Source organism: Bos grunniens, chromosome 25 (genome assembly GCF_055505025.1).
Source record: "Bos grunniens cultivar Pamir isolate PY7600 chromosome 25, Bosgru_T2T1.0, whole genome shotgun sequence".
NCBI lineage: Eukaryota > Metazoa > Chordata > Mammalia > Artiodactyla > Bovidae > Bos > Bos grunniens.
The window spans coordinates 39,305,241-39,319,659 of NC_141189.1; the positions used below are offsets into that span (position 1 = coordinate 39,305,241).

At 45.6% G+C, this 14,419-nt stretch overlaps 1 protein-coding gene across 1 annotated transcript in view; it reads right to left on the reverse strand.

Annotated features, from left to right (window-relative positions):
• HMOX2 (heme oxygenase 2) overlaps positions 1-13,562 on the reverse strand; it is a 28,084-nt gene extending 14,522 nt beyond the window's left edge. Inside the window, exon 1 of the mRNA XM_086375990.1 lies at positions 13,499-13,562. The gene's annotated coding sequence lies outside the window, so the exon portion shown is untranslated. The remainder of the gene's footprint in view (positions 1-13,498) is intronic.
• Positions 13,563-14,419: the final 857 nt, after the last annotated feature.

The following is a 14,419-nucleotide window of genomic DNA, read 5'->3' on the forward strand; positions in this document are numbered from 1 at the left end:
TGATGAAAGTGAAAGCGGAGAGTGAAAAAGTTGGCTTAAAGCTCAGCATTCAGAAAACTAAGATCATGGCATCTGGTCCCATCACTTCATGGCAAATAGATGGGGAAACAGTAGACACAGTGGCTGATTTTATTTTTGGGGGCTCCAAAATCACTGTCAATGGTGACTGCACCCATGAAATTAAAAGACGCTTACTCCTTGGAAGGAAAGTTATAACCAACCTAGACAGCATATTAAAAAGCAGAGACATTACTTTGTCAACAAAGGTCTGTCTAGTTAAGGCTATAGTTTTTCCAGTGGTCATGTATGGATGCGAGAGTTGGACTGTGAAGAAAGCTGAGCGCCAAAGAATTGATGCTTTTGAACTGTGGTGTTGGAGAAGACTCTTTAGAGTGCCTTGGACTGCAAGGAGATCCAACCAGTCCATCCTAAAGGAAATCAGTCCTGTGTGTTCATTGGAAGGACTGATGTTGAAGCTAAAATGCCAATATTTTGGCCACCTGATGCAAAGAGCTGACTCATTGGAAAAGACCCTGATGTTGGGAAAGATTGAAGGCAGGAGGAAAAGGGGCTGACAGAGGATGAGATGGTTGGATGGCATCACCAACTCAATGGACATGGGTTTGGGTGGACTCCAGGAGTTGGTGATGGACAGGGAGGCCTGGAGTGCTGTTCATGGGAGTCGGAAAGAGCTGGACATCACTGAGAAACTGAACTGAACTGAACACTACTCTGTCTGCTCTAGTTTCCTCACCAGTACAAGATGCCCAGATCACAGTCTCCCTGTGCAGTAGTTGCTGGCAGTAACTCAGCATCTGTGTAAATGTGACCACCATCTAGATACAAACATAAGTATCTGTATTTCAGTATACATCCAAGGACATGGAGACCAAATCCCTCCATCTCAAAGTTTCTGGAACATGGGCTCAACAAGGCTAACGGCAGCCACACACACACAAGTCCCACCTGCACAGCACAATGCTAACGTGCTGACCAGACACCAGAGGGACTGAGGCAATGAGTGAATTGCATGGTGGTCTTTAGAGCTGGCCTATAGTTCAGTTCACTTGCTCAGTCATCTCTGACTCTCTGTGACCCCATGGACTGTGGCACACCAGGCTTCCCTGTCCATCACAAACTCCCAGAGCTTACTCAAACTCATGTCCATTGAGTCAGTGATGCCATCCAGCCATCTCATCCTCTGTCATCCCCTTCTCCTCCCACCTTCAATCTTTCCCAACATCAGGGTCTTTTCCAATGAGTCAGCTCTTTGCATCAGGTGGCCAAAATATTGGCGTTTTAGCTTCAACATCAGTCCTTCCAATGAACGCGCAGGACTGATTTCCTTTAGGATGGACTGGTTGGATCTCCTTGCAGTCCAAGGCACTCTCAAGAGTCTTCTCCAACACCACAGCTCCAAAGCATCAATTCTTCGGTGCTCAGCTTTCTTTATAGTCCAACTCTCACATCCATACATGACCATTGGAAAAACCATAGCATTGACTAGAAGGGCCTTTGTTGGCAAAGTAACATCTCTGCTTTTTAATACGCTGTCTGGGTTGGTCCTAACTTTTCTTCCAAGGAGCAAGTGTCTTTTAATTTCATGGCTACAGTCACCACTGACAGTGATTTTGGAGCCCCAAAAAATAAAGTCTGTCATTGTTTCCATTGTTCCCCCATCTATTTGCCATGAAGTGATAGGACCAGATGCCATGATCTTAGTTTTCTGAATGCTGAGCTTTAAGCCAACTTTTCACTCTCCACTTTCACTTTCATCAAGAGGCTCTTTAGTTCTTCTTCACTTTCTGCCATAAGGGTGGTGTCATCTGGATATCTGATGTTACTGATACTTCTCCTGGCAATCTTGATTCCAGCTTGTGCTTCATCCAGTCCAGCATTTCTCATGATGTACTCTGCATATAAGTTAAATAAGCAAGGTGACCATATACAGCTTTGATGTACTCCTTTCCCGATTTGGAACCAGTCTGTTGTTACATGTCCAGTTCTAACTGTTGCTTCTTGACCTGCATACAGATTTCTCAGGAGGCAGGTTAGGTGGTCTGGTATTCCCATCTTTTTAAGAATTTTCCAGTTTTTTGTGATCCACACAGTCTTTGGCATAGTCAATAAAGCAAATGTTTTTCTGGAACTCTCTTGCTTTTTCTATGAGCCACAGGATGTTGGAAATTTGATCTTTGGTTCCTCTGCCTTTCCTAAAACGAGCTTGAACATCTGGAAGTTCACGTACTATTGAAGCCTGGCTTGGAGAATTTTGAGCATTACTTTGCTAGCGTGTATAGGAGCCCAACAAACCTGACCTCAACTGTGACTGGCCAAGAGTCCACTGCCACACAGGCCGAGAGGCAGTGCAGGCATGTGGTCAAGGCACAGGCTCAAGTCAGGTACTGCAGGGCAGGCCCTGGTTCCGCTGCACACCCACTGGGGGCCTCGGACCAGTTACTCTCAGAATCTCAGTTTCTCCATCTGTAAGGGTAGTGATAACAGCTCTGCATGGCAGGTGTGAAAACTGAATGAGATAACCATAAAACTGCTGTTTCAGTCTATTATTTAGTTTACTTATAAAACTGCTGTTTTCGTTTATTTATTATTTTTAGCTTGCCATATGATGCTGAATAGTAAACTAAAGCAAGTGTCACCAAAAGTTAACTAATGTTTCTGAATATTTTTAGTCAAGAAATGGAAAAACCGCTTTCTCTATGAAAGGTCCTGTAGGTAGCATGAAATCTATTTCAGGGTCACAGGCTGAGATGAATGCTCACTACGAAGACACTGTTTTCATTCTGGTAACATTTCTAATACCAAAAAAGGAACAGAAAAACCTGGGCATATCTAGCAAAATAAGTTTTGCAAAGAACGCAAAGAAAGATGATTTCCAGAGTTTAAATTCTATTCAGGGGCCTCTGAACCTGAGTTAGGTGAAGGCCCCCCCATGCTCTAGACGGGTCAGAATCCAGGATGGGACATGTTCTTGTTTTGTTTCTTCAGAGCAGCTCATCACTATAAATCAAGGTTTAGGTAAATGAAAACTTGACTTTATATAAATATGGTAACTCTCGTTTGCAGTTAGTTCTCTTGACAATCAATCCCCACCCAGTGGTTCTCAAGGGGACATCGGTCACACCCAGAGCGATGTCTGCTTGCGAAAACTGGAGGGTGGGCTGAGCTACTGGCATCTAGTGTATAGAGGCCAGGAATGCTGTTCAAATCCCACAACGCAAAGAAAGCAAAAGCACACGTGTGCACACACACACAACACACACACCAGACCACCACCACCACCAATTATCCAGCCTAAAATGTCAACAGCACCAAAGTTGAGAAACCCTGCTCTAACCTCTCATCCCTTCATCAGTTTAGAGAGAGACAAGAAGAGGTTTGTTTTCACAGTAAGCTTCATGCCATCCATCACACCTTCATCAAATATCCTTTACAGCGATTTCTGGGGAAACTAAATTTCCACCAGAAAACAGAAGAGGCTGTAAGTGGGGCAACTTGGCACTCATTGCCCACAGATGACAGGGAAAAGGGTTTTCCTGGGAAGAGGACTGATTTGTATTTAGCCCACAAGGAGGAAAAACCTTTCAAGCAGGCTCAGTTAACAAAGCCAGGAAGAGGAGAAGCCCCTGACAGAAATGTGTTCACTGACTTCTTGAAGGAATAGAACACAGAACTGGGAGAAAATTGAATCATTGTTTATCAGTCTGGTGTCGGACTGACATGTAGGCTAAAAAGCTCTAATACGAGGTCTGCGCCAGTGAGCTGTATTACAAACACTGCTGCTCTGGAACTCCAACAGCCTCATTTATAAAATAAGAGGCACGTCTCAGAGAGCTGCAGGGAGGATGGCATTTAACAGAAGGTAGAGCAGGAAAGACCATGGGCTTCCCCCACCCATTTCAGACATAGCAGCTCGCATACTCCTCCGAAAATGGAGTTGTGCTGCTTCTAAAAATAAGGTCAGATAACAATGAGCTGGATGATCTTGGAGACCTGATATTACATTAAGAGCCACCTAAGCAAGTTTTTCATCATCTATTACAGCACGTGTATCCTGCTGCAGCATTTCTTTGTACCTATGTTTTTCCAGATCACAGCTCATTTATCTTTGTGTCTTACTTCAACACAGGGTACCTACCTAATCAGGGTTTGCTGAGTGACTGGATGATTTCCAGAATGTGAGGTATTCTCAAAGAGCAGATGACAAAGAGAAGATTTAAAAGTGAATCCCAGACATAAGAAAATTGGCTGGCTAGTGAGTAAGTATCTTTGAGCACCATATTTACTACAAAAATTTCTACTGATGAGCAGTTGCGGGTGGGCGGGGGGGGGGGGGGAGGTTACATGGGCCTTGTAGGGGGTCTGAAAGAGAAAGGTTGCACTGCATGGTTTTAAACTGCCTCCCTCACATTCCACAGATATAGCTATTAAGGACATACCTTTTAGATTTTAAGGACTCTGGAAGCCTGGTTAAGAACAGAACACTGCCTTACTTAAAAAAAAAAAAGAAAGAAAGAAAGAAATGGAGGGCTTCCCTTGTGGCTCAGTGGTCAAGAATCTTCCTGCCAGTGTTGGAGACACAGATTTGATCCCTGATCCGGGAGAACCCCACATGCCTGGGAGCAACTTAGCCAGTACATCACAACTATTGAGCCTGTGCTCTAGAGCCCGTGTGCAGAAACTACTGAAGCCCAAGTGCCTGAGAGCCTGTGCTCAGCAACCAGAGAAGCCACTGCAGTGAGAAGCCGAGGCACCGCAACTAGAGAGTAAGGCCCTGCTCACCACAACTGGCAAAAAGCCCGAGCAGCAATGAAGACTCAGCACAGCCAAAGTGAATAAATTTGTTAAATTATTTTTAAAAAGGAAAAGGAGGCTAGCAGTGTAGGGTGAGGCAGCAGACACAGCTGTACTTTAAAAAAAAAAAAGAGAGGTTTTGGGCTGGGAGGTGAGGGAGGGAGAAAAAGAAGGGTGGGGGAAGAAATGGCTAGGCAAAATTTTAACAGTCTAGGTAACAAACGCTTGCCAGCACTGCTCCACCTGATGCAGACGTAAAGCGCCGGCCCTCCCTGCTGTCCACCTGGGAGACCCTTTACTCCCCCAGCTGGCTTTAGGGAAGGGGTTTCACAGCACTCTTTTTCTCAGGTCTGTTACTCTAGGGAAGGGGGAGGGGGGTCAAGCTTCTCTTAACAAGCCCACATTTTTAGAACATTTTGGAGGAAATACACCAAGGCATTATGTTGTTATGGTTACTGCAGGGGGGTAAAGCAAAATGCTACAAAAATACCAGTTTACCAAAAAGAAAATTTTAAAAAACAAACAGCAGTTTGCCACCGTAAAACTGAGCAACTTCCTGTTACATGAGACAGCCCCCACAAAATACATGAAGATACATGAAGTGGGTACCTCTAATTCCCAAGAGGTCTCCAGAACTGGTCAAACATCATTGTAAGCGCTAATCATTACTGAGAAGAAATTCAAATGGCCCGGAACATCTACTGCTGACTAAGGACCTGATTAGGCAATACTGGATGAATAACTAGGGGAAAAGGTAGACAAGATGAGGAGGACAACTGACAAAGCAGAAAATCTTGTGCTCCAGGGCTTGCTTTAAGGTGTGCTAACTCCAGTACTTTGGCCACCTTATGCGAAGAGTTGACTCACTGGAAAAGACCCTGATGCTGGGAGGGATTGGGGGCAGGAGGACAAGGGGACAACAGAGGATGAGATGGCTGGATGGCATCACTGACTCGATGGACGTGAGTCTGGGTGAACTCCGGGAATTGGTGATGAACAGGGAGGCCTGGCGTGCTGTGATTCATGGGGTCGCAAAGAGTCGGACACAACTGAGCGACTGAACTGACTGAACTGAATGCCTTTCCCCCAACCCAACCCTACACAGAAGGCTGATACCGGAAGCACGGACAGTGGAGCATCCACAGTTAGAGCAGGGTGGTGGTGGGCGGTGCGGGGCGGGGGTACAAGCTTGGCCTACTTGGCTGGCTGAGCTCTGGGGAGCTAAGGCACTCATCTGAAACAGATGGTTTGCATGTCCCACTGCGTGTGCTACTCGACGGCAGTTCTAGGACAGTCTTTTCAGGCTATATGTCCAAAGCAGCAGAGGGGAGCTAGTTCTGAATCAGTCACCACTCCCGAACCTGCCCAGGGCTCCCTCCCTCTTTCATATCTTGTTTCCAACAGGCCAGTCATTTCTGAAAAAATGGCCTGACCTTCCAAAAAGCACGTGATTTCTCACCCCATTCCCAACATTCCTACTTGGCTCTAAATCTGTATTGTGGATAGGCACACACTCTAAACAGCTGCACTTGACTATAAGGTCTCCGAAGGCAGAGCTGAGCATCACCCCCACTAGTTAGTAAGTGCATTTTAGCTGTGCCACGCCTGGCAACCAGATTAGACCACTGTGTATGTGGGAACATGCTTGTATGTGGGACATACAAGCACTCATGTATGTCCCATGACACCTGGTGCTGGGTAGAAGGTTGTTTACAAAGGAATCCTTGGGTTTCTCTCTCTAATCTTCCACCCAGTTACCTCCTCATCTGAAGATACAAATTCAGAGATGTGTACTTCTGAAGACTGGTAGCAAAGCTATTTGTCAGATTATAATAATCATTACCCTTTTGGGGTTGCAAACCCTTCTGAGAATCAGAGGAAGACTTCTGACTCTCTCTCCAGGACAATCACAAGTTAAAAAAAAGTTGCCTCATGTGGCTAATGCCTCCTGTGTTGAACTTCTGCAGATACAGAAGAAATAAATTTGGAGAGAACAGATTCATTAATAAATAAATACATGTTACCTATGCGATTCCAGAGCACCCGTAGGCCCCTCAAGTTCAGGAATCCCTGTTCTAGACAAGCCATTTATGAAAGACATTCTTTTTGTGGGTGACATGTTTCCAGTAACTCTCTGAATGCTCATTCACTAATGCTCATTCATTCTCTTCTGTTCCTGCTGTCTTTTAGGCAACCCAGTGGATTCAGTTCGAATGACTGTCTTTTCCATTTCTCAGCTCTTCATTTCCCTGACCTCCCAGAATATTGAGTGTCAAAACAACAATCACAAACCTTACAAAGAGAATTTTGTCTGGCGCCTCCTCAAGGTGACTGCCAATTCTTGGTGAACAAGGATCATGGGTTTGTTGTTTTTGTAACCCTCTCGGTGCACACTACAGAGGCAATACAAGTGTGCCAAGTGGGCAGAGAGTGCGCTGCTTCTCTGTCCTTTTACCTGTAGGCATTTGAACTTGAACGTATTGACTTTAAATCTGGGCATGTGTCCCAGAAAAGTCACATGCAAAAGGGAAGAAAGCATAACCCAGAGCAGCCAATCATCTCACTGTTCCTTTTGGGTGCACCAGGAAGACTTTCTGCAAACACAAAAAGTGTTACAAAGCAAGACGAACATGACATTGAGCACAGACACTTAAGAGATTTCTCTGAGGCTGACAAAAACCCAAGTGTGGTAGAGGAATCAGTTCAGTCGCTCAGTCGCGTCCGACTCTCTGCGACCCCATGAATCGCAGCACGCCAGGTCTCCCTGTCCGTCACCAACTCCCGGAGTTCACCCAGACTCACGTCCATCGAGTCGGCGATGCCATCCAGCCATCTCATCCTCCATTGTCCCCTTCTCCTCCTGCCCCCAATCCCTCCCAGCATCAGGGTCTTTTCCAATGAGTCAACTCTTCGCATGAGGTGGCCAAAGTTATTTTCTAATTAGTGGGACACCTGCAATTACTAAGCAAAGAGAAAGACTGACCCTCCCCTTGTCTCCTTCTAGAAAATTGAAGGAGCAAAAGTGTAACGTCACTTCACTATCTTTGCTTTTCTCATCACCTTCAAACATTGCTACCCAGAACCCCCTCACACTCTAACTCAGTTCTGCTCACTGATCCTTCCCCTTCCTCTGCCTGCCCTCCCCTAAGCTGCTCTGGAAATAGTTTCAGATGACAACAGTTCCTCCGCAGCAGCTCCAAGTGGTCTTGCCAGAGAGAACAGCAGATGCAGTACTAAGGAAGGGATGAACACGCTTGGGCATGTGACATGCCATGTTATCATCCACAAACACTTATAATACTCATGGGGCTCCTTGACTACAAAGAGGCCTAAGATCTTGTTGGGGATTTTAAGCAGCTTTCAATAGAGAGAGAGAAAAAGAGAAACAGAAAGATAACTAACAGAACAGGTGTATTATACTATAAACGCTAATTGTGCTGTACAGACAATGGTGTTAAAGATAGAGCTTTATGTTCCAGATTTTCCAGGACTGTTCTGACTCAAATATCCTGTCTCACCAACTCCTTCAGTATACCTGTATGTTCAGACTATGGGTCCCAGTGTTTGTCATAATAAACAGGATCACCTCAGTGACTGATAAGGCAGGCCAGCCACCTAGATTAACTAAAAGCATGATGGCAGATTGTTCTAATCATGCCAGCACCTTCCCACAGCCCTCAGGTAATCATGGAATTGAATATAATACAAGACAGTGAAACGTGAGGCTTCCAAGACTGAGAGAGAGCTCGCTGGGAGAAAGGAAGCTGAGGGTATTTAGCAGAAGTCAGGCTGGCAAGGTGCTAGACACTTGTCTCTTTAGGCCATTCTTCCCCAAAGCCCTTTTAAAGTTACTGAGAACTATGACAATAATTAGACTTATTGATATTCCTGGGAAGGAAACAAATCTATTCGTGTGTTGCTCTTGTTGTCCCCTGGAGAAGGAAATGGCAACCCAATCCAGTATTCATGCCTGAAAATCCCACAGACAGAGGAGCCTGGCAGGCTACCATCCACCGGGTCGCAAAGAGTCGTAAACAACTTAGCAACTAAACAACAACAACAGAGAGGAGACAGTACCCACTTGCTGGGCCTCTGGCAGAACGGCAGATGGCAGGCACTGCGCGTAGCAATCCATCCTTTCCTGTCACTACTTCTCTGCCTTCCTGCCAGTCTGCTTTCTCTTATGTCCAGGGAGGCCCCAAACAATAAGCATGAGGGAAATTTTAAAAACACAAGTTCCCAACCCCTAACTTCGTGAAACAGAAAGATTTGGAAACCCCTTAGATTGAAGAACAGCATTCTAAGCACCCAAGACTTGAAGGCTCATCAAGTATTAACTTCATTTTTCAGACACAGAAACTGCAGATCAAGGGGTTTAAATGTTTTTCTCATGATCAAAAATACTCCACAGTTTCCTTTGGGGGAGAAATGAACCATTTATTTGTCACTCTTTCTAATATAAATTAACATGTATGTATTTAGAAAACATACATGAATATGTAAAACATTATCTAGTGCTGAATAGCTGTTTATGAGTGAAAATAATGGTTACCAACTGATTAATCAGCTCAATTTTGTACTTAACAATTCAATCATTTTGAAGTGCAAACAAAAAGTCAGTGTATCTGTAGACTTTCACAGGGAGATACTTAAGCACATATTTGAAAAAAGAACCCTCCTCAATGAATGCAAGAAGACATGCAATTCTGATGCAATTCCTACTCCATAAGCCAACTATTCATTGGAAGGACTGATGCTGAAGCTCCAGTACTCTGGCCACCCTGATGCAAGAGCTGATTCACTGGAAAAGACCCTGATGCTGGGTAAGTCTGAGGGAAGGAGGAGAAGGGGGCAACAGAGGATGAGATGGTTGGATGGCATCACCGACTCGATGGACATGAATTTGAGCAAACTCTAGGAGATAGTGAAGAACAGGGAAGCCTGGCGTGTTGCAATCCATGGGGTCCCAAAGAGCCAGACACGACTTAGTGACTGAACAACAACAAACTGACAAAACAGCCCTTGAATTACTATTAAAATATTTGTTTAAAAAAACGATCACATAGGGAAATGCATGTTTGCTAAAAGCCTTCTAAAATTACATCAAAGTGACATTAAAACCTGCTCACTGAAAAGAGCCTCATGAATTTAACTGCTGTTTTGAAATGCCTAGTTAAGGTTCAGAATGTTATCTTGTAAGGAAGGTCTGACTATAGATGTGGTTGATATGATGACCCAGAAAGCGTCCTTTGCTCCACTGCAGTCAGCCAAGATCACAATTAAACACCAATACAGTATACTAACGCATATATATGGAATTTAGAAAGATGGTAACAATAACCCTGTGTATGAGACAGCAAAAGAGACACTGATGTACAGAAGAGTCTTATGGACTCTGTTGCAGAGGGAGAGGGTGGGAAGATTTGGGAGAAAGGCATTGAAACATGTATAATATCATGTATGAAACGAGTTGCCAGTCCAGGTTCGATGTACGTTACTGGATGCTTGGGGCTAGTGCACTGGGATGACCCAGAGGGAGGGTATGGGGAGGGAGGAGGGAGGAGGGTTCAGGGTGGGGAACACGTGTATACCTGTGGCGGATTCATTTTGATATTTGGCAAAACTAACACAATTTGTAAAGTTTTAAAAAAAAAAGATGCAGTCCTCTAATGGGCTGATTGTAAATGAACTCCCTTTACAATAGCTATGCACCTCTAAATTATCTACAGTGAATTCCAAAACCATTATTATTCTTAAATAGAAAGAAGCTGGTCATATAGAAAGGATTTATGAATAAATGTAATGCATATTCTGTAAACATATATAACATTGTTAGACCAGACCATCAACAATACTGCTAAATTTCACTGGCTTTACAATGTATAATATAATAGGAGACATTTTATGGTAAATAAACGAAGTCAATATGAAAAAGTAAACCAAACTGGAGTCAACAACATCACAGAGTACCTGAATGGTCACCAGAGTGAAATATCTTCACTATAAAAAACAGAAAGATCCCAGTATAAGCAGTTATACTAATTGTTCCAATTGAAGATATGCACCCCTCCTTCACTGTTGGCAAGAATTAATCAGTAATGGCACTGCTTCTCAGCAGGGCAAAAATATCCTGAGAGATTATTCAGGTTACAACAAAAGACAGAGTTTTCATCCTCTGCTTTTACACAGACAAACCTAACAGATATAATAAAGTTAAAAAGCAAATAACCTTCACTGTGTTCGATACAAAAGGAGATGTGACTCAGATTTCTCAATTCTCCCATTAAGTACTATCAGAATAAGAGACTGAATTAAGTGTGTACTCAAAATTTTTTAGTCCAGTAATAAACAAGGAGGTAATTTATGGTTCAAATTTTTCACCTTTTCTCTCCAAGGAGTTATAGCTACATTCTAAATTTTATACTGGAGAATTTCCTGGTGGTCCAATGATTAGGACACCACAATTTCACAGCTGAGGGCATGGGTTCCAATCCTGGTCAGGGAACTATGCTGAAATATACAATTTCAATATTCAAAAATGTCTTCCTCCTAGATGGATGATATTTTGGTTTTTGCTGCAAACCTGATACACAGCCCAACTGTTCTCTGAAGAGAGTCAGCTTTTCAAAAGAAACCAAAAAATCAAGGTAGCCAAAGGCCCTGGCTGTTTTGCTTTTTGACAGATTCAACGAGCGTAAACCAAAGGTGATGAATACTTTACTTTCTGTATTTCATCTTATGCTTGGCATTGTCATTTCTGGAGTAGCTCATATTCCTGACTCTGGAGACTCACAGGCTATCATCTTACTGGCCCAGGCAAAGGAAACAAGGAAATCCAGTCAGACAATGGGGAAATCACAGATTCTTCCCCTTCACATCCCCAGTCAGATGAAGTCACTCAACGAGTGTCCTTGAAATCCCCACACCCTCACCAGTGTTTTGCCTTATCTGCGTGAGTGCCCATTTGCTCATTTGAGTCTGACTCTTTGCTACTCCATGGTCTACAGCCAGCCATGCTCCTCTGTCCATGGTCTTTTCCAGGCAAGAATACTGGAGTGGGTTGCAATTTCCCTCTCCAGGGAATCTTCCCAAACTAGGGATAGAACCTGCATCTCCTGCCTTAGCAAGCAGATTGTTTACCACAGAGCTACTCAGGAAGCCTTTGGCTTAGCTACTGTATTTGAAAACTTTTCCCAGTTTCACCAAGTAAACTTGGAAATGACCAACTGAACTGAGAGCTTCTGGTAAGCTTGTGATGTTTCTTCAAAAAAAAAAACCAAAAAACTAAACTAAAGAATAAAGCACAGAATTACTCATTTATATTTCTTATCCCCCTCCTCACAAAAGAAAAATTAAAAATTTTAATGTGGCAGTTAAAATTTTAATCAAAATACCCTGATTAATGCCATAACAGAAATTCAAATACATAAAACCAGTAAGCTCCTGTTTCCTTCTACTTGGGAGGACAGTTTAGGGCGAGGGGGAAGACTGTCTAGTTTAAATAACATAAATTCATTTCCACTCTAGGAAAAAGCATGGGATCTGGGGGCAGATAACCGGGTACAAGACCACCTGTGCCCTTTTCCTGATTGTGGGAGGCAGGTTAAGCGTCTTAATTCCATTCATCATTAACCCCATTTCACAAGTGGAAAAACTATCAACTCACAGGGTTTTGTTAGGGGCTGAGAGTGAGAACTGGACGACAGAGGATGAGATGGCTGGATGGCATCACCCACTCTATGGACGTGAGTTTGGGTAAACTCCAGGAGTTGGTGATGGACAGGGAGGCCTGGCGTGCTGCAATTCATGGGGCCGCAGAGTCGGACACGACTGAGCGACTGAACTGAACTAAGAGTGAGAGGGCTTCCTGAGCTCTAAAGCACTATAGGATGTCTCTCTTTTTTTCAACCATGCTCCACCTGGTGCGGGTCATGGGAGCCAATGATACAACACGATAAGGATGAACAGCCACAGGCCACAGCAACCAGTTCACCAGAAGTCATTAAAATGACAAGACGCTGACAGGCCTTGTGCTAAGACACGGCGGTCCTGGCAGCTTTTACAGGGCAATTAACACACCGAGGGCACCGCGCTTGTGAGGTGACAGGTAGACTCCCTGCCAGACTAACCAGCTGCCCCTGACGTTGCTCCCTTGCAACCTGGCGGCCGCGGGTCATTAGGGAAGTCACGACAGTGACTCAAAGGGCCCTTTAGGCAGAGGTGAGTCAGGAGGAGGAAGGTCAGAGCCCGGTCCGCGCCAAGAGCCCGGGTACGACTCTAGGACGCCAAGCTAGGTCTGGGTCCTCGCCGGCCCAAAGTGGACCGACGTGCTGGCTGGGGGGCCAGAGGCTGCAGGCCCGGCGGGAACGCCAAGTCCTCCCGCGGCGACCCGGGGGTCGGGTCACCTCCTGTGGGGCGCAGGAGACGCCGGCAGGGGGTGTGCCCCACGCGGACCAACGCCTACGAGCGGCTCAGGCCTCCCTCCCCGGGCCTCTGAAACGCCGTCTGGGAAGCGAGGTCCTCCCTCCCGGCCCCTGGCCGCCCCTCGCCCCGGCCCGTCCGGGCTTCCTCAGGCGGGCGCCGGGGAGCGGCGGGCCGTGTCGGCCGAGCCGAGTTCCCGAGAGCCAGGGGTGGCCAGGCTCGCGGAGAAGCCCCGAGGAAGGCCCTGCAGGGCACCGACACTCACCCGCCGCAAGTCCGCTCCAGCGTCCGTCAGCACCGCGTCCGCGCGTAAGTCAGCGACTCGCTCTGGCGCCGCGACCGCCGCAGCCTAGCAAGCAGCCCGACGTGCGCACGCAGCGGGGGCGGGGCCTGCGCAGGACACGCCCCTGCGGCGGGCACGCGGCAGCCGTCCTCGCGCGCTGGTCTGTGGCGGAAGTCGAAGGGCGGACGGGAGAGCTGTTCCCTTTGTGAGAAGGGGTGTTCATGAACGCCTCTCCGGGCTCTTCTTGCCCTTTATCACCACCGCTTCAGGCTTATCTCGTGCGTTCTCCTCCTGTCCCATCTGTTTCTTTAACCAGCCTGTCCCATCTGTCATTTCTTTAACCATCCAACTGGCTTCAGGACTGATATTGTCTGGTATTGGCAAAGGTATGGGGAATGTTATAATTGGCAATAGGCATTCTCTTTGATCTAGTACTTCCATTTCTGGGTAGCTTTTTCTAGAGAAACGCAAGAACCCAAAGAGACACAAACAAGCAAGTTCATTGCAACAGCATTTCGGTGAAAACCTTGAAAGAGCCTGAACGTCTAGTGGGATGGTTGGTTGACAGGTGCACATCTCCCTATTCAAGAGAGTTGTGCTGGATAAAAAGGAATGGCAGGGTGTTCCCTGGCAGTCCAGTGGGAACTAGGATCCCGCAAAAAAAAAAGTGGGGTGGGGGGGAGGACAGACACCCCCTTAAGGGAGGCAATCAAGTAGAAGGGAATTAGAAAAACAAGTTGTAGGAGAATATAAAAATACATTCAGACGACTTCCCTGGTCCTCTAGTATGCATTATGTATCTGCATTATGCATTAACCAGACCTCCCCAGGGGCAGAAATACCTGCTCAACCATAAAGATCAATTCTTCTCCTGCCACTGGCCATGAAACTCCTGAGATAATA